The sequence below is a fragment of the Lampris incognitus genome, chromosome 5 (genome assembly GCF_029633865.1).
Source record: "Lampris incognitus isolate fLamInc1 chromosome 5, fLamInc1.hap2, whole genome shotgun sequence".
Lineage (NCBI taxonomy): Eukaryota > Metazoa > Chordata > Actinopteri > Lampriformes > Lampridae > Lampris > Lampris incognitus.
In genome coordinates this window covers 70,464,269-70,486,604 of record NC_079215.1, presented here as the reverse complement: position 1 = coordinate 70,486,604, position 22,336 = coordinate 70,464,269, and the positions used below count along the sequence as shown (strand labels likewise).

The following is a 22,336-nucleotide window of genomic DNA, read 5'->3' as shown; positions in this document are numbered from 1 at the left end:
TCCTCACAGTAGCCAGGCTAACCACAGCAATGGCATTCCTGATGGAAAGTACCAAGCCTCTCGGTGTGAAAGTTTTGGATAACATTAATGGACGCCTCTTTCTAAATGTTTCACTTAGGGTAAGGGTTTTATCTGTTCAGTCGGACAATCCCGCAGAAATACAACAGCAACAGAGACTAGCTCTTCGTGGTAGCCAAGCTAACTACGGCAATGGCATTCCTGATGGAAAGTATCAAGTTTCTTGCAGTGAAAGTTTTGGATAACATTAATGAAAGGCTATTCTACATATTTCACTTATAGTAAAGGTTTTATCTGTTCAGTCGGACAATCCCGCAGAAACACAATAGCAACAGAGACTAACTCTTCATGGTAGCCAAGCAAACCAGGGCAATTGCATTACTGAAGTAAAGTACCAAGATTCTCGGAGTGAAAGTTTTGGATAAAATTACTGGACAGCTCTTTCCCATATTTTGCTTAGTGTAAGGGTTATATCAGCTTAGGCAGACAATCACACAGACAACACCACAACAACAAAGACTAACTCTTCGTAGTTGCCAAGCTTAACACAGCAATGGCATTACTGACGGAAAGTACCAAGCTGCTCAGAGTGAAAGTTTTGGATGAAATTAATGGACGGCTCTTTCTACATGTTTCGCTTAGCGTAAGGGTTTCATCAGCTCAGGCAGTCAATTGCACAGAGAATACCACAGCAACAGACACCAAGTCTTCGCAGTAGCCAAGCTAACCATGGCAATGGCATTTCAGATGGAAAGTACCAAGCTTCTCGAAGTGAAAGTTTTGGATAACATTATTGGACGGCTCTTTCTACATGTTTCACTTATGGTAAGGGTTTTATCTGTTCAGTGGGACAATCGCGCAGAAATACAACAGAGACTAACTCTTTGTGCTAGCCAAGCAAACCAGGGCAATGGCATTACTTAAGAAAAGTACCAATATTCTCGGAGTGAAAGTTTTGGATAAAATTACTGGACAGCTCTTTCTACATGTTTTGCTTAGTGTAAGGGTTTTATCAGCTCAGGCAGACAATCACACAGAGAACACCACAGCAACAGAGTCTAACTCTTCGTAGTAGCCAAGCTAACTACGGCAATGGCATTTCTGATGGAAAGTACCAAGCTTTTTGGAGGGAAAGATTTGGGTAAAATTAATGCCCGGCGTTTTTACATATTTCGCTTAGTGTAAGCGTTTTATCCATTTAGGCGGACAATCCCTCAGAAATACAACAGCAACAGAGACCAACTCTTCGTGGTAGCCAAGCTAACCACGGCAATGGAATTTCTGAAGCAAAGAACCGAGCTTCTTGGACTGAATGTTTTGCATAAAATTAACGGACGGCTCTTCCTACATGTTTTGGTTGGGTTAGGGCAAGTGTGTTACCTGTTTAAGCAGACAATCGCAGAAATACAACAGCAACAGAGACCAACTCTTCATTGTAACCAAGCTAATTACGAAAATGGAATTTCTGATGTCAAGTACCAAGCTACTCGTAGTAAAAGTTTTGGATAAAATTACTGGACGGCTTTTTCTATATATTTCGCTTAGCTGTAAGGGCATTATCAGCTCAGGCAGACAATCGCACAGAACACCACAGAGACCAACTAAGCAGTAGCCAGGCTATGCACAGCAATGTCATTTCTGATGAAAAGTGCCAAGCTTCTAGGAGTGATAGTTTCTGATAACATTAACGTATGCTCTCTCTACGCATTTCAGTTTGGTTAGGGTGAGGGTTTTACTTACTCAGGCAGAAAATCCCACAGAGAATACCACAGCAAAAGAGACTAACTCTTCATGGTAGCAAAGCGAACCACGGCAATGGCATTTCAGATGGAAGGTACCGAGCTTCTCGGAGTGATAGTTTCGGATAAAATTAACATATGCTCTTTGTACATGTTTGGGTTGGGGTAGGGTACGGGTTTTACCTGTTCAGGCAGAAAATCCTACAGAGAATACCACTGCAAGAGAATACCTTCGCATACATAAGCCAACCATGGCAGTGGCATTTCAGAGGAAAAGTACAGCGCTTCTCGGAGTAAAACTTTTGGATAAAATTAAGGGTTGGCTCTTTCTACATCTTTTGGTTAGGTTTGGGATAGGGTTACGGTAAGGGTTTTATCAGCTCAGGCAAATCGATCCCACAGAAAATACCACAGCAACAGACACCAACTCTTCGTGGTAGCCAAGCTAACCACGGCAATGGCATTTCTGATGAAAAGTACCAAGCTTCTTGGAGTGATAGTTTCAGTTAAAATTAACGGACAACTCTTTCTACAGGTTTCACTTAAGAGTAATGGGTTTTATCTGCTCAGGCCAAAAATCCTACAGAGAATACCACCGCAACAGAGAATAACTTCGCTAGACAAGCTAACCACGTAAATGACATTTCAGATGGAAAGTACCGAGCTTCTTGGAGGAACAGTTTCGGATAAAATTAACGGACGGCTCTTTCTACATGTTTGTCTTAGTTGTAAGGGTTTTATCTGCTCTAGCAGACGATCCTACAAAGAATACAGCAATAGAGACAAACTCTTCGCAGTAGCCAAGCTAACCACGGCAATTGCATTTCTGAAGGAAAGAACCCAGCTTTTCAAAGTAAAAGGTTTGCATAAAATTAACGGACAGCGCTTTCTACATGTTTCGCTTGAGGTAGGGTTTGGGCTCATCTACTCAGTCACACCTTCTCACAACAAAATACCACAACAACAGAGAACAACTCTTAGCAGTAGCCATGCTATCTATGGCAAAGTCATTTCTGAAAGAAAGAACCAAGCTTCTTAGAGTGAAAGTTTTGGATAAAATTAATGGAGGACTCTTTCTACATCTTTCGGTTAGGGATGAGTTAGGCTAAGATTTTTGTCTGCTCGGGCAAACAATCCAACACACAATACCACAGCAACAGAGAATAATTCTTCTCAGTAGCATTTCTGAACATGGAACGATAGTTTCAGATAAAACTAATGGATTGCTCTTTCTACATGTTTCGGTTGGGATAGGGTAAGGGTTTTACCTGCTCAGGCAGACAATCTCACAGCAACAGAGGTTAACTCTTCGCAGTAGCAAAGCTCACCATGGCCATGACATTTCTGATGGAAAGTACCAAGCTTCTCGGAGTGACAGTTTTTCGATCTTATTAACGTATGCACTTTCTACAATGTTTAGGTTTGGTTGGCGCAAGGGATTTACCTGCTCAGGCAGACAATCCCACAGCAACAGAGAATTACTTCGTCGTAGACAAGCTAACCACAGCAATGGCACTGCTCTTCTCAAGTACCGAGCTTCTGAGTGATACTTTCGGGGCAAAAAATTGACAGAGGCCGTTTCTACATGTTTCACTTAGGGTAAGGGTTTTATCAGCTCAGGCACACAATCGCAGAGAGACTACCACAGCAGCAGAGACTAACTCTTCGCAGTAGCCAAGCTCATTACGGCAATGGCATTTCTGTTGAAAAGTACCAAGCTTCTCGGAGTGAAAGTTTTGGAAAAAATTGCTGGACAGCTCTTTCTACATATTTCGCTTAGTGTAAGGGTTTTATCAGGCAGACAATTGCACAGAAAATACCACAGCAACAGAGACCAACTATTCGTAGTAGCCAAGCTAACTACGGCAATGGCATTCCTGATGGGAAGTATCAAGTTTCTTGCAGTGAAAGTTTTGGATAAAATTAATGGACAGCTATTCTACATATTTCACTTATAGTAAGGGTTTTATCTGTTCAATCAGACAATCCCGCAGAAATACAATAGCAACAGAGACTAACTCTTCGTGGTAGCCAAGCAAACCAGGGCAATGTCATTACTGAGGGTAAGTACCAAGATTCTCGGAGTGAAAGTTTTGGATAAAATTAATGGACGGCTCTTTCTACATGTTTCGCTTACATCTAAGGGTTTTATCGGCTCAGACAGACAATCGCACAGAGAATACCACAGCAACAGAGACCAACTCTTCGCAGTAGCCAAGCTAACTACGGCAACGGCATTTCTGATGGAAAGTACCAAGCTTCTCGGAGTGCAAGTTTTGGATAAAATTACTGGACAGCCCTTTCTACATATTTCGCTTAGTGTAAGGATTTTATCAGCTCAAGCAGACAATCACACAGAACATCACAGCAACAGAGTCTAACTCTTCGTAGTAGCCAAGCTAACTACGGCAATGGTATTACTGATTGAAAGTACGAAGCTTCTCAGAGTGAAAGTTTTGGATAAAATTAATGGACGGCTCTTTGTACATGTTTCGCTTAGCGTCTTATCAGCTCAGGCAGTCAATCGCACAGAGAACACCACAGCAACAGAGACTAACTCTTCATTGTAGCCAAGCTAACTACGAAAATGGAATTTCTGATGGAAAGTACCAAGCTACTCGTAAAAGTTTTGGATAAAATCGCTGGACGGCTTTTGCTATATATTTCGCTTAGTTGTAAGGGCATTATCTGCTCACGCAGACAATCGCACAGAGAATACCACAGCAACAGAGACTAACTCTTCGCAGTAGCGAAGCTAACAACGGCAATGGCATTTCTGAAGGAAAGAACTGAGCTTCTCGGACTGAAAATTATGGATTAAATTAACGGAGTGCTTTCTAAATGTTTCACTTAGAGTAAGAGGTTTATCTGTTTAGGCGGACAATCCCTCAGAAATACAACAGCGACAGAGACTAACTCTTCGTGGTAGCCAAGGTAACCACGGCAATGGCATTTTTGAAGGAAAAACCGAGCATCTTGGAGTGAAAGTTTTGGACAAAATTAACGGATGGCTCTTCTTACATGTTTTGGTTGGGTTAGGGTAAGTGTGTTACCTGTTTAAGCAGATAATCGCACAGAGAATACCATAACAGAGATCAACTTCATTGTAGCCAAACTAACCACGGCAGTGGCATTTATGATGGAAAGTAGAGGTACTCGTAGTAAACATTTTGAATAAAATTACCGAACGGCTCTTTCAACATATTTCACTTAGTATAAGGGTTTTATCAGCTCAGGCAGTCAATCGCACAGAGAATATCACAGCAATAGAGACTAACTCTTCGCAGTAGCCAAGCTAACCACACCAATTGCATTCCTGAAGGAAAGAACCAAGCTTCTCGTAGTAAACGTTTTGGATAAAAATCAACGGATGGTCCTTGCTACATGTTTTGGTTGACGTAGTGTTTGAGTTTAGGGTCAAGTTTTTCTGCTCAGGCGGACAGTGCCCAAGCGCTGGCTTAGCGATACCCCAATATGAGAGTTATGGAGAGATTGATGGGTTCAATTTGGATGTTTTTTCTTCTTTACAACTGATCTGCCACTGTCCTGTATCTTGATTAGTTTATCCCGTGTTAAACTTGAAAATCTGCTGGTGCGGTTTGGAGCATTATAAACCTTTTTTTTTTAGTTGAAGTTCACTGCTATTGCAGTTTAATGTTTTTAGGGTTAGGTTTAAAATAAAAGTAATTGATGGCTTTCTCAATTTTTTTCTTTTACCACTCAGAGCACGCTCTTTGCCTCAAAAGGACAGAGCTTGTAATCAAATCACTTCTCTGTACCTGCTTCATGCTCAGGAAGAAGCACCGTAGCTCATCATCGTGGGTGGTGGACTCACACTTAAACATTTTTCAAACCAAGAACGACAGAAATGACCGCTGAAAGTGTAGTCTTCTGAATCTTTTGGATAAAATTAATGGCCGTCTTTTTCTACATCTTTTGGCCAGGGTTGGCGTAGGGTTACAGTGAGGGTTTTTCCTACTCAAAAGTAGTTCCACAGAGAATACCACAGCAACAGACAGTCTGCCTGAGCAGATAAAACTCTTATACTAAACCTATCCCAACCCTTACAGAAAGAGCCATCCGTTAATTATATCCAAACCTTGAGCTCCGTGACAGTATTTTCCGTCAAATACCATTGCCGTGGTTAGCTTGACTTCTGCTAAGAATTAATCCCACAAAGAATACCATAGCAACAGAGACTGTCTTGGCAGTTGCCAAGCTAACCATTGCAATGGCATCTCTGATGGAAAGTACAGAGCTTCTCGGTGTGAAAAGTTTGGATAAAAATCAACATACGGCTCTTTCAACACCTAAGGGTAGGGTTTGTGTTAAGGTAAAGGTTTTACCTGCTCGGGCAGAAAATCCCACAGCAACAGAGATTAACTCTTCATGTTAGCCACGCCAACCATGGCAATGGCATTTTTGATGGGAGATACTAGGCTTCTCCGAGTGAAAGGTAAGGGTTAGAATTGAATGCCAGAACCAACACATGTCAACCAGGCGCCTCAACAATGCCCAAATACTGGCTTACAGATACCCCCAGGTTTAGGGTTACGAATTTGGAGAGAGTTTGATGGATTGGGTATAGGATCTATTTGGAGGTTGTTTATTCTTTACACTTGATCCCCCATTGTCTTCCCTCTTGATTAGTTTATCCCGTTTTAAACTTGAAAAGTCGTTGGTGGGGTTTGCAGCAATACAAGTGGGTTTTTTTTATTGAATTGCACTTCTACAATCGTCATGTTTTTAGGGTTTGGACTAAGTTTTAGGGGTAGGTTTAAATAAAATTGATGAATTTCTACATTTTTGCCCCTCCTTTTTACCACACCGAACATGCTCCTTCCTCTTGATAACTCCATAAAAGCAACACTGAACGGTCACCAAAAGCACAGAGTGAGTGATTAAACCACTTCTCTGTACCTGCTTCGCGGTCAGGAAGAAGCACCCCAGGCTCATCATGGTGGTTGGCGGGACTCGCACTTTAGAAAAACATTTCTCAAGATAAAAACTAAAGAAATTATCTCTGAAATTAGTATTAGGTTTTGATAAACTCAATGGATGGCTCTATATCTTTCGGTTACGGTTGGGGTAAGAGTTTTATCTGCTCTGGCAGAAAATCCTACAGACAATACCACAGCAATAGAGACCAACTCGTCGCAGTAGCCAAGCTAACCACGGCAATGGTATTTCTGATGGAAAGTAGAGAGCTTCTCAGAGTAAAAGCTTTGCATAAAATTAACGGACAGCGCTTTCTACATATTTCGCTTGAGGTAGGATTTGGGTTAGGGTAAGGGCTTTATCTGCTCAGCCACACAATCCTAAAGAAAACACCACAGTAACAGAGACCAAATCTTCATAGTAGCCAAACTAACCACAGCAGTGATAGTTCCGGATGAAATTAACAGACGACTCTTTCTACATGTTTCACGTAAGAGTAAGGGTTTTATCTGCTCAGCCAGATAATCCCAAAAAATACCACAGCAACAGACAGTCTTGGTGGTAGCCAATGGCATTTCTGATGGAGAGTAGCAAGCTTCTCACAGCGATAGCTTTGGCTAAAATAAACGGATGGCTCTTTCTACATGTTTCGCTTAGCGTTTTATCAGCTCAGGCAGTCAATCACACAGAGAACACCACAGCAACAAAGACTAACTCTTCGTAGTAGCCAAGCTAACTACGGCAATGACATTCCTGATGGAAAGTACCAAGTTTCTTGCAGTGAAAGTTTTGGATAAAATTAATGAAAGGCTATTCTACATATTTCACTTATAGTAAGGGTTTTATCTATTCAGTCGGACAATCCCGCAGAAACACAATAGAAACAGAGACTAACTCTTCATGGTAGCGAAGCAAACCACAGCAATGGCATTTCTGATGGAAAGTACCAAGCTTCTCGGAGTGAAAGTTTTGGTTAACATTAATGGACGCGTCTTTCTACATGTTTCACTTATGGTAAGGGTTTTATCTGTTCAGGCGGACAATCCCGCAGAAAAACAACAGCGACTGTCTGCCTAAGCAGATAAAACCCTTATACTAAACCTATCCCAACCCTTACAAAAAGAGCCAGCCGCTAATTATATCCGAACCACAAGCTCCGAAACACTCCGTATCTTCCACCAGAAATACCATTGCCGTGGTTAGCTTGGCTCCTGCTAAGAATTAATCCCACAAATAATACCATAGCAACAGAGACTGTCTTGGAGGTTGCCAAACTAATCACTGCAGTGGCATTTCTGATGCGAAGTACAGAGCTTCTCGGTATGCAAAATTTGGATAAAATTAACAGACGGCTCTTTCAACACGTTTGGGTTGGGGTTTGTATTGGGGTAGAGGTTTTACCTGCTCAGGCAGCAAATCCCACAGAAAACCCCACAGCAAGAGACCAACTCTTCGCGGTAGCCAAGCTAACCACGGCTCCGGCATTTCACACTGAACATACTAGGTTAACTTTATGGTTAGGGTTGAATGCCAGAGCCAACACATGTCAACTGAGCACCTCCGCCAACGCCCAAGTGCTGGATTAGAAATACCCCCAGGATTCGGGTTAGGGATATGGATAGAGTTTGATTGGTTAAGTCTGGGGGCAATTTGGGTGTTTATTCATTACAACTGATCTCCCAGTCTTATATCTTGATTACTTTATCCCGTTTTAAACTTGAAAAGTTGTTGGTGGGGTTTGGAACAATACAAGTGTTTGTTTTGTTTTGTTTTTTCAAATTGAACTTTTCTGCAATTGCAATTTAATGTTTTAAGAGTTAAGAGTAAGGTTTAGGGTTAGATCAAATTGATCAATTTCTGCACTTTTTTTCCTTTTTACCACTCAGAACATGTCCCTTCTCTTGATGCTCCCATAAAAGGAACATTGAACGTCATCTAAAGCACAGAGCTTGTGATTAAACAACTTCTCTGTACCCGCTTAGCGCTCAGGAAGAAGCACCCCAGCTCATCATGGTGGGTGGCGGGACTCGCACTTTAGAAAAACATTTCTCAAGATAAAAACTAAAGAAATTATCCCCGAACTTAGTATTAGATTTTGATAAACTCAATGGATGGCTCCATATCTTTCGGTTACGGTTGGGGTAAGAGTTTTATCTGCTCTGGCAGACAATACCACAGCAATAGAGACCAACTCGTCGCAGTAGCCAAGCTAACCACAGCAATGGTATTTCTGATGGAAAGTACAGAGCTTCTCAGAGTAAAAGCTTTGCATAAAATTAACGGACAGTGCTTTCTAAATGTTTCGCTTGAGGTAGGATTTGGGTTAGGTTAAGGGTTTTATCTGCTCAGCCACACAATCCCAAAGAAAATACCACATCAACAGAGACCAACTCTTCATAGTAGCCAAACTAACCACAGCAAAGTCATGTCTGATGGAAAGTACCGAGCTTCTCGGAGTGATAGTTCCGGATGAAATTAACAGACGACTCTTTCTACATGTTTCACGTACGAGTAAGGGTTTTTTTCTGCTCAGCCAGATAATCCCAAAGAAATACCACAGCAACAGACAGTCTTGGTGGTAGCCAAGCCAACCATGGCAATGGCATTTCTGAAGGAGAGTAGCAAGCTTCTCGCAGCGATAGTTTTGGGTAAAATAAACGGATGGCTCTTTCTACATGTTTCGCTTAGCGTTTTATCAGCTCAGGCAGTCAATCACACAGAGAACATCTCAGCAACAAAGACTAACTCTTCGTAGTAGCCAAGCTAACTACGGCAATGGCAACCTGATGGAAAGTACCAAGTTTCTTGCAGTGAAAGTTTTGGATAAAATTAATGAAAGGCTATTCTACATATTTCACTTATAGTAAGGGTTTTATCTATTCAGTCGGACAATCCCGCAGAAACACAATAGAAACAGAGATTAACTCTTCATGGTAGCGAAGCAAACCAAGGCAATGTCATTACTGAGGGAAGGTACCAAGATTCTCGGAGTGAAAGTTTTGGATAAAATTACTGGACAGTTCTTTCCACATATTTCGCTTAGTGAAAGGGTTATATCAGCTTAGGCAGACAATCACACAGAGAACACCACAGCAACAGAGACTAACTCTTCGTAGTTGCCAAGCTCAACACAGCAATGGCATTACTGATGGAAAGTACCAAGCTTCTCAGAGTCTAAGTTTTGGATAAAATTAATGGACGGCTCTTTCTACATGTTTCGCTTAGCGTAAGGGTTTCATCAGCTCAGGCAGTCAATCGCACAGAGAATACCATAGCAACAGACACCAACTCTTCGCAGTAGCCAGGCTAACCATGGGAATGGCATTTCAGATGGAAAGTACCAAGCTTCTCGGAGTGAAAGTTTTGGATAACATTAATGGACAGCTCTTTGTACATGTTTCGCTTAGCATTAGTGTTTTATCAGCTCAGGCAGTCAATCGCACAGAGAACACCACAGCAACAGAGACTAAATCTTCGTAGTACCCAAGCTTACTACGGAAATGGCATTCCTGATGGGAAGTACCAAGCTTCTCGAAGTGAAAGTTTTGGATAACATTATTGGACGGCTCTTTCTACATGTTTCACTTATGGTAAGGGTTTTATCTGTTCAGTCGGACAATCGCGCAGAAATACAACAGCAACAGAGACTAACTCTTCGTGGTAGCCAAGCAAACCAGGGCAATGGCATTACTGAAGAAAAGTACCAAGATTCTCGGAGTGAAAGCTTTGGATAAAATTACTGGACAGCTCTTTCTACATGTGTCGCATAGTATAAGGGTTTTATCAGCTCAGGCAGACAATCGCACAGAGAACACCACAGCAACAGAGACTAACTCTTCGTAGTAGCCAAGCTAACTAAAGCAATGGCATTCCTGATGGAAAGTACCAAGCTTCTCGGAGTGAAAGTTTTGTATAACATTAATGGACGGCTCTTTCTACATGTTTCACTTACGGTATGGGTTTTATCTGTTCAGGCGGACAAACCCACAGAAATACAACAACAACAGAGACTAACTCTTCGTGGTAGCCAAGCTAACCACAGCAATGGCATTTCTGATGGAAAGTACCAAGCTTTTTGGAGGGAAAGATTTGGGTAAAATGAATGCCCGGCGTTTTTACATATTTCGCTTAGTGTAAGCGTTTTATCCATTTAGGCGGACAATCCCTCAGAAATACAACAGCAACAGACACCAACTCTTCGTGGTAGCCAAGCTAACCACGGCAATGGAATTTCTGAAGCAAAGAACCGAGCTTCTTGGACTGAATGTTTTGCATAAAATTAACAGACGGCTCTTCCTACATGTTTTGGTTGGGTTAGGGTAAGTGTGTTACCTGTTTAAGCAGACAATTGCAGAAATACAACAGCAACAGAGACTAACTCTTCATTGTAGCCAAGCTAACTACGAAAATGGAATTTCTGATGGAAAGTACCAAGCTACTCGTAGTAAAAGTTTTGGATAAAATTACTGGACGGCTTTTTCTATATATTTCGCTTAGTTGTAAGGGCATTATCTGCTCAGGCAGACAATCGCACAGAGAATACCACAGCAACCGAGACCAACTCTTCGCAGTAGCGAAGCTAACCACCGCAATGGCATTTCTGAAGGAAAGAACCGACGTTCGACTGAAAATTTTGAATGAAATAAACGGAGTGCTTTCTATATGTTTCGCTTAGAGTAATGGGTTTATCTGTTTAGGCGGACAATCCCTCAGAAATAGAACAGCGACAGAGACTTAACTCTTCGTGGTAGCCAAGGTAACCATGGCAATGGCATTTTTGAAGGAAAAACCGAGCATCTTGGAGTGAAAGTTTTGGACAAAATTAACGGATGGCTCTTCTTACATGTTTTGGTTGGGTTAGGGCAAGTGTGTTACCTGTTTAAACAGATAATCGCACAGAGAATACCATAGCAACAGAGACTAACTCTTCATTGTAGCCAAGCTAACCACAGCAATGGCATTTATGATGGAAATTAGAGGTACTCGTAGTAAAAATTTTGAATAAAATTACTGAACGGCTCTTTCAACATATTTCAGTTAGTATAAGGGTTTTATCAGCTCAGGCAGTCAATCACACAGAGACTAACTCTTCGTAGTACCCAAGCTAACTACGGCAATGGCATTCCTGATGTAAAGTACCAAGCTTCTCAGAGTGACAGTTTTGGATAACATTAATGGACGGCTCTTTCTAAATGTTTCACTTATGGTAAGGGTTTTATCTGTTCAGGCAGACAATCCCGCAGAAATACAACAGCAACAGAGACTGTCTGCCTAAGCAGATAAAACCCTTATACTAAACCTATCCCAACCCTTACAAAAACATGTAGAAAGAGCCAGCCGCTAATTATATCTGAACCAAAAGCTCCGAAACACTCAGTATATTCCACCAGAAATACCATTGCCGTGGTTAGCTTGGCTCCTGCTAAGAATTAATCCCACAAATAATACCATAGCAACAGAGACTGTCTTGGAGGTTGCCAAGCCAACAATAGCATTTCTGATGGAAAGTACAGAGCTTCTCGGTATGCAAGATTTGGATAAAACTAACAGACGGCTCTTTCAACACGTTTGGGTTTGTATTAGGGTAAAGGTTTTATCTGCTCAGGCAGCAAATCCCACAAAAACCTCACAGCAACAGAGACCAACTCTTCGCGGTAGCCAAGCTAACCATGGCAACAGCATTTCAGATTGAAAATACTAGGTTAACTTTATGGTTATGGCTGAATGCCAGAGCCAACACATGTCAACTGAGCACCTCTGCCAATGCCCAAGTGCTGGATTAGAAATACCCCCAGGATTAGGGATATGGATAGCGTTTGATTGGTTAAGTCTAGGGGCAATTTGGGTGTTTATTCGTTACAACTGATCTCCCATTGTCTTATATCTTGATTACTTTATCCCGTTTTAAACTTGAAAAGTTGTTGGTGGGGTTTGAAACAATACAAGTGTTTTTTGTTTGTTTGTTTTTTTTCAAATTGAACTTTTCTGCAATTGCAATTTAATGTTTTAAGAGTTAAGACTAAGGTTTAGGATTAGGGTTAGATCAAATTGATCAATTTCTGCACTTTTTTTCCTTTTTACCACTCAGAACATGCCCCTTCTCTTGATGCTCCCATAAAAGGAACATTGAACGTCATCTAAAGCACAGAGCTTGTGATTAAACAACTTCTCTGTACCCGCTTAGCGCTCAGGACGAAGCACGCCAGCTCAACATTGTGGGTGGCGGGACTCACTTTAGAAAAACATTTCTCACGATAAAACTAAAGAACTTATCCCCGAAAGTAGGATTAGGTTTGGCTAAACGTAACGGATGGCTCTATATCTTTCGGTTAGGGCAAGGGTTTCATCTGCTCTGGCACACAATCCTACAGAGAATACCACAGCAAGACACCAACTCGTCGCAGTAGCCAAGCTAACCACGGCAATGGTATTTCTGATGGAAAGTACTGAGCTTTTCAGAGTAAAAGCTCTGCATAAAATGAACGGAGAGCGCTTTCTACATGTTTCACTTGAGGTAAGGTTACGACTTATCTGCTCAATCACACAATAAAAATACAACAGAGAATAACTCTTAGCAGTAGCCAAGCTATCCATGACAAAGTCATTTCTGATGGAAAGTACTGAGATTATCCAACTGAAATGTTTGGATAAAATTAATAGATTGCTCTTTCTACATCTTTCGGTTAGGGATGAGTTAGGCTAAGAGTTTTGTCTGCTCAGGCAAACAATACAACAGACAATACCACATCAACAGGGACTACCTCTTCGCAGTGGCATTTCTGAACATGGAGTGATAGTTTCAGATAAAATTAACAGATTGCTCTTTCTAGATGTTTCGGTTGGGATAGAGTTAGGGTTTTACCTGCTAAGGCAGAAAATCCTACAGAGAATACCACTGCAACAGAGAATAACTTCGATAGACAAGCTAACCACAGTAATTGCATTTCAGATGGAATGTACCGAGCTGCTCGGAATAAAATCTTTGGATAAAATTAAGGGTTGGGTCGTTCCACATCTTTTGGTTAGAGTAGAGTTACAGTAAGGGTTTTATCTGCTCAGGCAGACAATCCCACAGAAAATACCACGGCAACAGAGACTAACTCTTTATAGTAGCCAAACTAACCACAGCAAAGTCATTTCTGATGTAAAGTACCGAGCTTCTCGGAGTGATAGTTCCGGATGAAATTAACAGCCAACTCTTTCTACATGTTTCACTTAAAACTAAGTGTTTTATCTGCTCAGCCAGATAATCCCATAGAAATACCAAAGCAACAGGCAGTCTTGGTGGTAGCCGAAGCCGACCACGGCAATGGCATTTCTGATGGAGTGTAGCGAGCTTGTCGCAGCGATAGTTTTGGGTAAAATAAACGGATGGTTCTTTCTACATGTTTCGGTTGGGTTAGGGTAAGTGTTTTACCTGCTCAGGCAGACAATCTCACAGCGACAGACACTACCTCTTCGCAGTAGCCAAGCTAAACACGGCAATGGCATTTCTGCAGGAAAGAACAGAGCTTCTCGGAATGAAAATTTTGGATGAAATTAACGGAGTGCTTTCTAAATGTTTCGCTTAGAGTAAGAGGTTTATCTGTTTAGGCGGACAATCCCTCAGAACAGCAACAGAGACCAACTCTTCATCGTAGCCAAGCTAACCATGGCAATGGCCCTGCGGATGGAACGTACCGAGCTTCTTGGCGCGATAGTTTTGGATGAAATAAACAGATGGCTCTTTCTACATGTTTCGGTTGAGTTAGGGCAAGTGTTTTACCTGCTCAGGCAGACAATCCCACAGCAACAGAGACTAACTCTTCGTGGTAGCAAAGCTCACCATGACAATGGCATTTCTGATGGAAAATACTGAGCTTCTCACAGTAAAATTTTTGGATCCAGTTAAAAAAAAGTCTTTCTACATTTCGGTTGGGGTAAAGCTCTATCTGCTCAGGCAGATAATGCCACAGAATATACCACAGAAAGTGACCAACTCTTCGCGGTCGCCAAACTAAGCACAACAATGTCATTTCTGAAGGAGAGTACTGAGCTTCTCGCAGTCAAAGTTTTGGATCAAATTAACAGATGGTTCTTTCTACATGTTTCGGTTTAGGGAGGGTTTGGGTAAAGTTTTAACTGCTCAGGTGGACAGTGCCTAAGCGCTGGCTCGGAGAAACCCTCAGGATAAGGGTTATTGAGAGAGTTTGATGGGTTAATGGTAGGTTTAATTTGGATGATTTTACTTCTTTACAATTGATCTCCCACTGTCTTGTATCTTGATTGGTTTACCCCGTTTAAACTTGAAAAATTGATGGTGGGGGTTGGAGCATTATAAATGATTTTTTTTGAAGTTCACTGCTATGGCAGTTTGTTTTTAGGGTTAGGTTTAAATAAAATTAATTGATGGCTCTCTGCATTTTACCACTCAGAGCATGCTTCTTTCCACAAAAGCACAGAAATTGCCTCCTTCTACATGATTCGGTTGAGTTAGGGTACGGGATTTATCTGCTCAGGCAGACAATACCACAGCAACAGAGACTAACTTTGCGGTAGCCAACGTAACCACGGCAATGGCTTTTATTATGGAAAGTCTTGAGCTTCTCAGAGTTTTGGATACAATTAATTGACGGATCTTTCCACACCTTTGGGTTGGGGTAGGGTTTTTGTTAGGGTAAGATTTTAGCTGCTCAGGCAGACAATCCCACAAAGAACACCACAGCAACAGAGACTAACTCTTCGCAGTACGCAAGCGAACCATGGCAATGGCATTTCTGATGGATAATACTGACCTTCTCGGAGTGAAAGTTTAGGGTTGAATGCCCAGGAAAGCACGTGTCACCAGAGTGCCTCTGCCAGTGCTGGCTTGGAGATACCCCCAGAATTAGGGTTAGGGATGTGGATAGAGTTTGATGGATTAAGGATACAGTAAATTTGGATGTTTCTTCTTTACAATTCACCTCCCATTGTCTTCCATCTTGATTAGTTTACCCTGCTTTAAGCTTGAAAAGTTATTGCTGGGGTTTAGAGTAATATAAGCTTCTCTTTTTTTTGAAGTTGTCTGCTATTGCAATTTAATGTTGTCAGAGTAAGGGTTAGGTCTGGATAAAACCGGTGGATTTCTGGATTTCCCCCCCCTTTTCAACCCCTCAGAATGCACTCCTTCCTCGAAGCTCCCATAAAGGAGCACTCAACGGTCATAAAAGCAGAGTTTGTCATTAAACAACTTCCCTGTACCCGCTTTGCGCTCAGGAAGATTCATGACAGCCCATTATCGTGGCTGGCGGGAATCTCTACTCATAGGTTTTTGTAATGTGCGCGTGTGCGTATATGTCTGTTAGTTAGTGTAGATAGCGGGACCGGAAACTAAAGCATTTATGATCCCAATTCTTTTTGGAGGTGGTAGGTATTGTCTCAGAGAGTAAATGAAAAACCCCAAAAAATTAAAATGCATAAATATGCATTTTTCTAAAAATGGCTAAAAACCACTTTTATCTGCATTTCAGATGATTCTGAGCATCTTTCATTTTTTCACCTATGTAAAAAAAAAAAAAAAATCTGGGACTTACAAATGTTTGGCATTATGCAAAATAAATGCATTTTTGCAAAAATGCACTTATGACCCTAATTTTTTTGGAGGTGGTAGGTATTGTTCCAGAGAGGACCAGAAAAATAGCAGAAAATTAAAACAATTTTAATAATTATGCAAAATATGCATTTTCTAAAAATGGCTAAAAACCACTTTTCTTGGCATTTCAGATGATTCTGAGCATTTGGGGGGAGGGAGTTGGAGTAGGGAGGTAAACCACTTTTCACAGCATTTCAGATGATTCTGAACATTTGGGGGGAGGGAGTTGGAATGGGGGGTTTAGGGCAGGCGGTTAGCTGGCAGGATGAAGAGGAGGAAGATTTAGACGGGTGGATAACCAAACCGCTACATTGCAGCAGGGTTCCCCTAGTAGAAACATATTTCAAGTTAAGAACGGCAGAAATGAGCACTGAAAATAGTCTTCTGCAGCTTTTGGTTAGCGTTAGGATAAGCTTAACGGATGGATCTTACGGTTAGGGCAGACAATCCTACAGCAGAGACTGGCTGCCTGAGCAAAAAAAAAAAAAAAAAAAAAAACTTCTTACCCTAGTTCTACCGCCAAATCCAACAGAAAAATGTAGACTGAGCTATCCGTTAATTTTATCCAAACCTTTGACACCGAGAAGCTCTGTATTTTCCATCAGAAATGCCACTGCAGTGGTTAGCTTGGCAACCGCCAAGACAGTCTGTTACTATGGTATTCTTTGTGGAATTAATTCTTAGCAGGAGCCAAACTAACCACAGCAATGTCATTTCTGAAGGAGAATACCAAGCTTCTCGTAGTCAAAGTTTTGGATCAAATTAACAGATGGTTCTTTCTACATGTTTCGGTTTAGGTAGGGTTTGGGTAAAGTTTTATCTGCTCAGGTGGACAGTGTCTAAGCGCCGGCTTGGAGAAACCCTCAGGATTAGGGTTATGGAGAGAGGTTGATGGGTTAATGGTAGGTTCAATTTGGATGATTTTTCTTCTCTACAATTTATCTCCCACTGTCTTGTATCTTGATTGGTTTACCCCGTTTAAACTTGAAAAATTGATGGTGGGGGTTGGAGCATTATAAATGATTTTTTTTTTAAGTTCACTGCTATGGAAGTTTGTTTTTAGGGTTAGGTTTAAATAAAATTAATTGATGGCTCTCTGCATTTTGCCACTCAGAGCATGCTTCTTTCCACAAAAGCACAGAACTTGTGATTAAGCCACTTCTCTGTACCTGCTTTATGCTCAGGGAGAAGCATCAGAGCTCATCATCGTGGGTAGCAGGACTCACTTTAGAAACACATTTCTCTAGAACAGCACAGCAACAGAGACTAACTCTTCGCAATAGGCAAGCGAACCACGGCAATGGTATTTCTGATGGATAATACTGACCTTCTCAGAGTGAAAGTTTAGGGTTGAATGCCCGGGTCAGCGCGTGTCACCAGAGTGCTGGCTTGGAGATACCCCCAGAATTAGGGTTAGAGATGTGGATAGAGATTGATGGATTAAGGATACGGTAAATTTGGATGTTTCTTCCTTACAATTCACCTCCCATTGTCTTCCATCTTGATTAGTTTACCCTGCTTTAAGCTTGAAAAGTTGTTGGTGGGGTTTAGAGTAATATAAGCTTTTTTTATTCTTTTTTTTTTAAAGTTGTCTGCTATTGCAATTTAATGTTTTTAGGGTAAGGATTAGGACTAAGGTTTAGGTCTGGATAAAACTGGTGGATTTCTGGATTTCCCCCCCTTTTTAACCCCTCAAAATGTGCTCCTTCCTTGAAGCTCCCATAAAGGAGCACTCAACGGTCATAAAAGCATAGTTTGTCATTAAACAACTTCCCTGTACCCACTTTGCGCTCAGGAAGATTCATGACAGCCCATTATCGTGGCTGGCGGGAATCACTTTCTACTAATAGGTTTTCGTAATGTGCGCATATGTCTGTTAGTTAGTGTAGATAGCGGGACCGGAAACTAAAGCATTTATGATCCTAATTCTTTTTGGAGGTGGTAGGTATCGTCTCAGAGAGTAAAGGAAAAATCACAGAAAATTAAAATTAAGCATTTTTCTAAAAATGGCTAAAAACCACTTTTATCTGCATTTCAGAGGATTCTGAGCATCTTTCATTTTTTCACCTATGTAAAAAAAAAATCTGGGACTTAGAAATGTTTGGCATTATGCAAAATAAATGCATTTTTGCAAAAATGCACTTATGATCCTAATTTTTTTATCAGCTCAGGCAGACAATCGCACGGAGAATACAACAGCAACAGAGACTAACTCTTCGCAGTAGCCAAGCTAACCACGGCAATGGCATTTCTGATGGAAAGTACCAAGCTTCTCGGAGTGAAAGTTTTGGATAAAATTACTGGACGGCTCTTTCTACATATTTCGCTAAGCGTAAGGGTTTTATCTGCTCAGTCAAACAATCCCACAAAAAAATACCACACCAGAGAATAACTTCGCAGTAGCCAAGCTATCCATGACAGTCATTTCTGATGGAAAGTACTGAGCTTTTCCAACTGAAAGGTTTGGATAAAATTAACAGATTGCTCTTTCGGTTAGGGATGAGTTTGGCTAAGATTTTTATCTGCTCAGGCAAACAATACCACAGCAACTTCCTCTTCGCAGAAGCATTTCTGAACATAGATAGTTTCAGATAAAACTAACAGATTGCTCTTTCTACATGTTTCGGTTGGGAGAGGGTAAGGTTTTTACCTGCTCAGGCAGACAATCCCGCAGAAAAACAACAGCAACAGAGACTGTCTGCCTAAGCAGATAAAACCCTTATAGTAAACCTATCCCAACCCTTACAAAATGTAGAAAGAGCCAGCTGCTAATTATATCCGAACCAACAGCTCCGAAACACTCAGTATCTTCCACCAGAAATAACATTGCTGTGGTTAGCTTGGCTCCTGCTAAGAATTAATCCCACAAATAATACCATAGTAACAGAGACGGTCTTGGAGGTTGCCAAGCTAACAATAGCATTTCTGATGGGAAGTACAGAGCTTTTCCAACCGTAAGGTTTGGATAAAATTAACAGATTGCTCTTTCTACATCTTTCGGTTAGGGATGAGTTTGGCTAAGAGTTTTATCTGCTCTGGCAAACAATACCACAGCAACAGCAACTACCTCTTCGCAGTAGCATTTCTGAACATAGATAGTTTCAGATAAAACTAACGGATTGCTCTTTCTACATGTTTCGGTTGGGATAGGGTAAGGGTTTTACCTGCTCAGGCAGACAATCCCACACACAATAGCACAACAACAGAGACTAACACTTCGCGGTAGCCAAGCTAAACACAGCAATGACAATTCTGAAAAAAAAGCACCTAGTTTCTCGTAGTCACCATTTTGCATCAAATTAACTGATGACTTTCTTCATGTTTTGGTTGAGGTAGGGTTTGGGATTGGGTAAGGGTTTTATCAGCTCAGGCAGACAATTGCACATAGATTACCACAGCAACAGAGACTAAGTCTTCACAGTAGCCAAGCCTAACCACGGCAATGGCATTTCTAATGGAACGTACCAAACCTCTCAGAGTAAGTTTTAGCTAAAATTAATGGACGGCTCTTTCTACAGGTTTGTCTTAGTTGTAAGGGTTTTATCAGCTCAGGCAGACAATGGCAGAGAATACAACAGCAACAGAGTCTAACTCTCCGCAGTAGCCAAGCCAACCACGGCCATGGCATTTCTGATGGAAAGTACGAAGCTTCTCGGAGTAAAAGCTTTGGATAAAATTAATTGACGGTTCTGTATACATGTTTCGCTTAGTTGTAAGGGTTTAATCAGCTCAGGCAGACAATCGCACAAAAAAATACCACAACAGAGAATATTCTTAGCAGTAGCCAAGCTATCCATGTCAAAGTCATTTCTGATGGAAAGTACTGAGCTTTTCCAACTGAAACGTTTGGATAAAATTAACAGATTGCTCATTCTACATCTTTCGGTTAGGGATGAGTTTGGCTAAGAGTTTTATCTGCTCAGGCAAACAATCCATACTGACAATACCACAGCAACAGTGACTACCTCTTCGCAGTAGCATTTCTGAACATAGATAGTTTCAGATAAAACTAACGGATCGTTCTTTCTACATGTTTCTGTGAGGATAGGGCAAGGTTTTTATCTACTCAGGCAGACAATCCCACACAGAATACCTCAGCAACAGAGTCTAACTCTTCGCAGTAGCCAAACTAACTACGGCAATGGCATTCCTGATGGAAAGTACCAAGCTTCTCAGAGTGAAAGTTTTAGATGACATTAATGGACGGCTCTTTCTACATGTTTCACTTATGGTAAGGGTTTTATCTGTTCAGTCGGACAATCCCGCAGAAATACAACACCAAAAGACTCTTCGTCGTAGCCAAGCTAATAACGACAATGGCATTTCTGATGCAAAGTACCAAACCTCTCAGAGTATACGTTTTAGATAAAATTAATCGACGGCTCTGTCTACATGTTTCGCTTAATTGTAAGGGTTTTATCAGCTCAGGCAGTCAATCGCACAGAAAATACCACAGCAACAGAGAAAAACTCGTAGTAGCCAAGCTAACTACAGCAATAGCATTCCTGATGGAAAGTACCAAACATCTCGGAGTGAAAGTTTTGCAAAACATTAATGGACGGCTCTTCCTACATGTTTCGCTTAGATGCAAGGGTTTTATCAGCTCAGGCAGACAATCGCACAGAGAATACCACAGCAACAGAGACTAACTCTTCACAGTAGCCAAGCTAACCACCGCAATGGCATTTCTGATGGAAAGTACCAAGCTTCTCGGAGTGACAGTTTTGGTTAACATTAATGGACGCCTCTTTCTACAGGTTTCACTTATGGTAAGGGTTTTATCTGTTCAGGCAGACAATCCCGCAGAAATACAACAGCGACTGTCTGCCTAAGCAGATAAAACCCTTATACTAAACCTATCCCAACCCTTACAAAAAGATGTAATAAGAGCCAGCCACTAATTATATCCGAACCAAAAGCTCCGAAACACTCAGTATCTTCCACCAGAAATACCATTGCTGTGGTTAGCTTGGCTCCTGCTAAGAATTAATCCCACAAATAATACCATAGCAACAGAGACTGTCTTGGAGATTGCCAAGCTAACAATAGCATTTCTGATGGGAAGTACAGAGCTTCTCGGTATGCAAAATTTGGATAAAATTAACAGACGGCTCTTTCAACACGTTTGGGTTGGGTTAGGGTTTGTACTAGGGTAAAGGTTTTACCTGCTAAGGCAGCAAATCCCACAGAAAACCCCACAGCAAGAGAGACCAACTCTTCGCGGTAGCCAAGCTAACCACAGCAATGGCATTTCAGACTGAAAATACTAGGTTAACTTTATGGTTAGGGTTGAATGCCAGAGCCAACACATGTCAACTGAGCACCACCGCCAATGCCCAAGTGCTGGATTAGAAATACCCCCAGGATTAGGGTTAGGGATATGGATAGGGTTTTATTGGTTAAGTCTAGGGGCAATTTGGGTGTTTATTCGTTACAACTGATCTCCCATTGTCTTATATCTTGATTACTTTATCCCGTTTTAAACTTGAAAAGTTGTTGGTGGGGTTTGGAACAATACAAGTGTTTTTTGTGTAGCCGGGTGGTAAATCTGTTAAATATGTTAAATGATTTTCCACTTAAATTTAGTATAGTTTAACTGTTAATATATGTAATTGTTACACTGTCAAGCCATGTAAAATGTCATTTGATGTATTTAAATTGTGAAGCAGATTGTGAGTGTATTTTTATAGTTTTGGTTGTCATTGCATGTTTTGACCAGTAAGTGGCAGTGGCGGACTTTTATTGTAACTCCGTGCAAGTTATCCAAGTGCATCTTGGGTATTCCTTCTTTTTTTCTTGTGTGGAGCGCCTGAAGATTGCGGTGTGACGAGGCTCTGACTCCGTAGTAAGTAAGGGTAAATATCTTGTGAAATATACCTGTAACATTATTCCAAACAATATTGTATGTCGGTAATTTGACAAGATGGTTTGATTTAGACGCTACTGGAGTTGATGTTCGGTGATTTTGGGCGCGAGCCGTCGACCGCTGTTCGCCATTGCAGGCATTACAAGGTAATGTTGGTGTGAATAA

General features: G+C 41.2%; 3 non-coding genes and 4 pseudogenes across 3 annotated transcripts; all 7 read right to left on the bottom strand.

Annotated features, from left to right (window-relative positions):
* Positions 1–5,472: 5,472 nt before the first annotated feature.
* On the bottom strand, positions 5,473–5,648 carry LOC130113536 (small nucleolar RNA U3; annotated as a pseudogene).
* A 930-nt stretch (positions 5,649–6,578) lies between these two features.
* On the bottom strand, positions 6,579–6,799 carry LOC130113520 (small nucleolar RNA U3). Its single transcript, XR_008810309.1, has one exon. It is a non-coding gene; the product is annotated as a small nucleolar RNA U3 (small nucleolar RNA).
* Positions 6,800–8,572: 1,773 nt separating this feature from the next.
* On the bottom strand, positions 8,573–8,790 carry LOC130113524 (small nucleolar RNA U3). The gene has a single exon (XR_008810313.1). It is a non-coding gene; the product is annotated as a small nucleolar RNA U3 (small nucleolar RNA).
* Positions 8,791–12,774: 3,984 nt separating this feature from the next.
* Positions 12,775–12,986, bottom strand: LOC130113526 (small nucleolar RNA U3). Its single transcript, XR_008810315.1, has one exon. It is a non-coding gene; the product is annotated as a small nucleolar RNA U3 (small nucleolar RNA).
* Positions 12,987–15,821: 2,835 nt separating this feature from the next.
* Positions 15,822–15,999, bottom strand: LOC130113556 (small nucleolar RNA U3; annotated as a pseudogene).
* A 1,411-nt stretch (positions 16,000–17,410) lies between these two features.
* LOC130113557 (small nucleolar RNA U3) lies at positions 17,411–17,580 on the bottom strand (annotated as a pseudogene).
* A 412-nt stretch (positions 17,581–17,992) lies between these two features.
* Positions 17,993–18,174, bottom strand: LOC130113550 (small nucleolar RNA U3; annotated as a pseudogene).
* Positions 18,175–22,336: the final 4,162 nt, after the last annotated feature.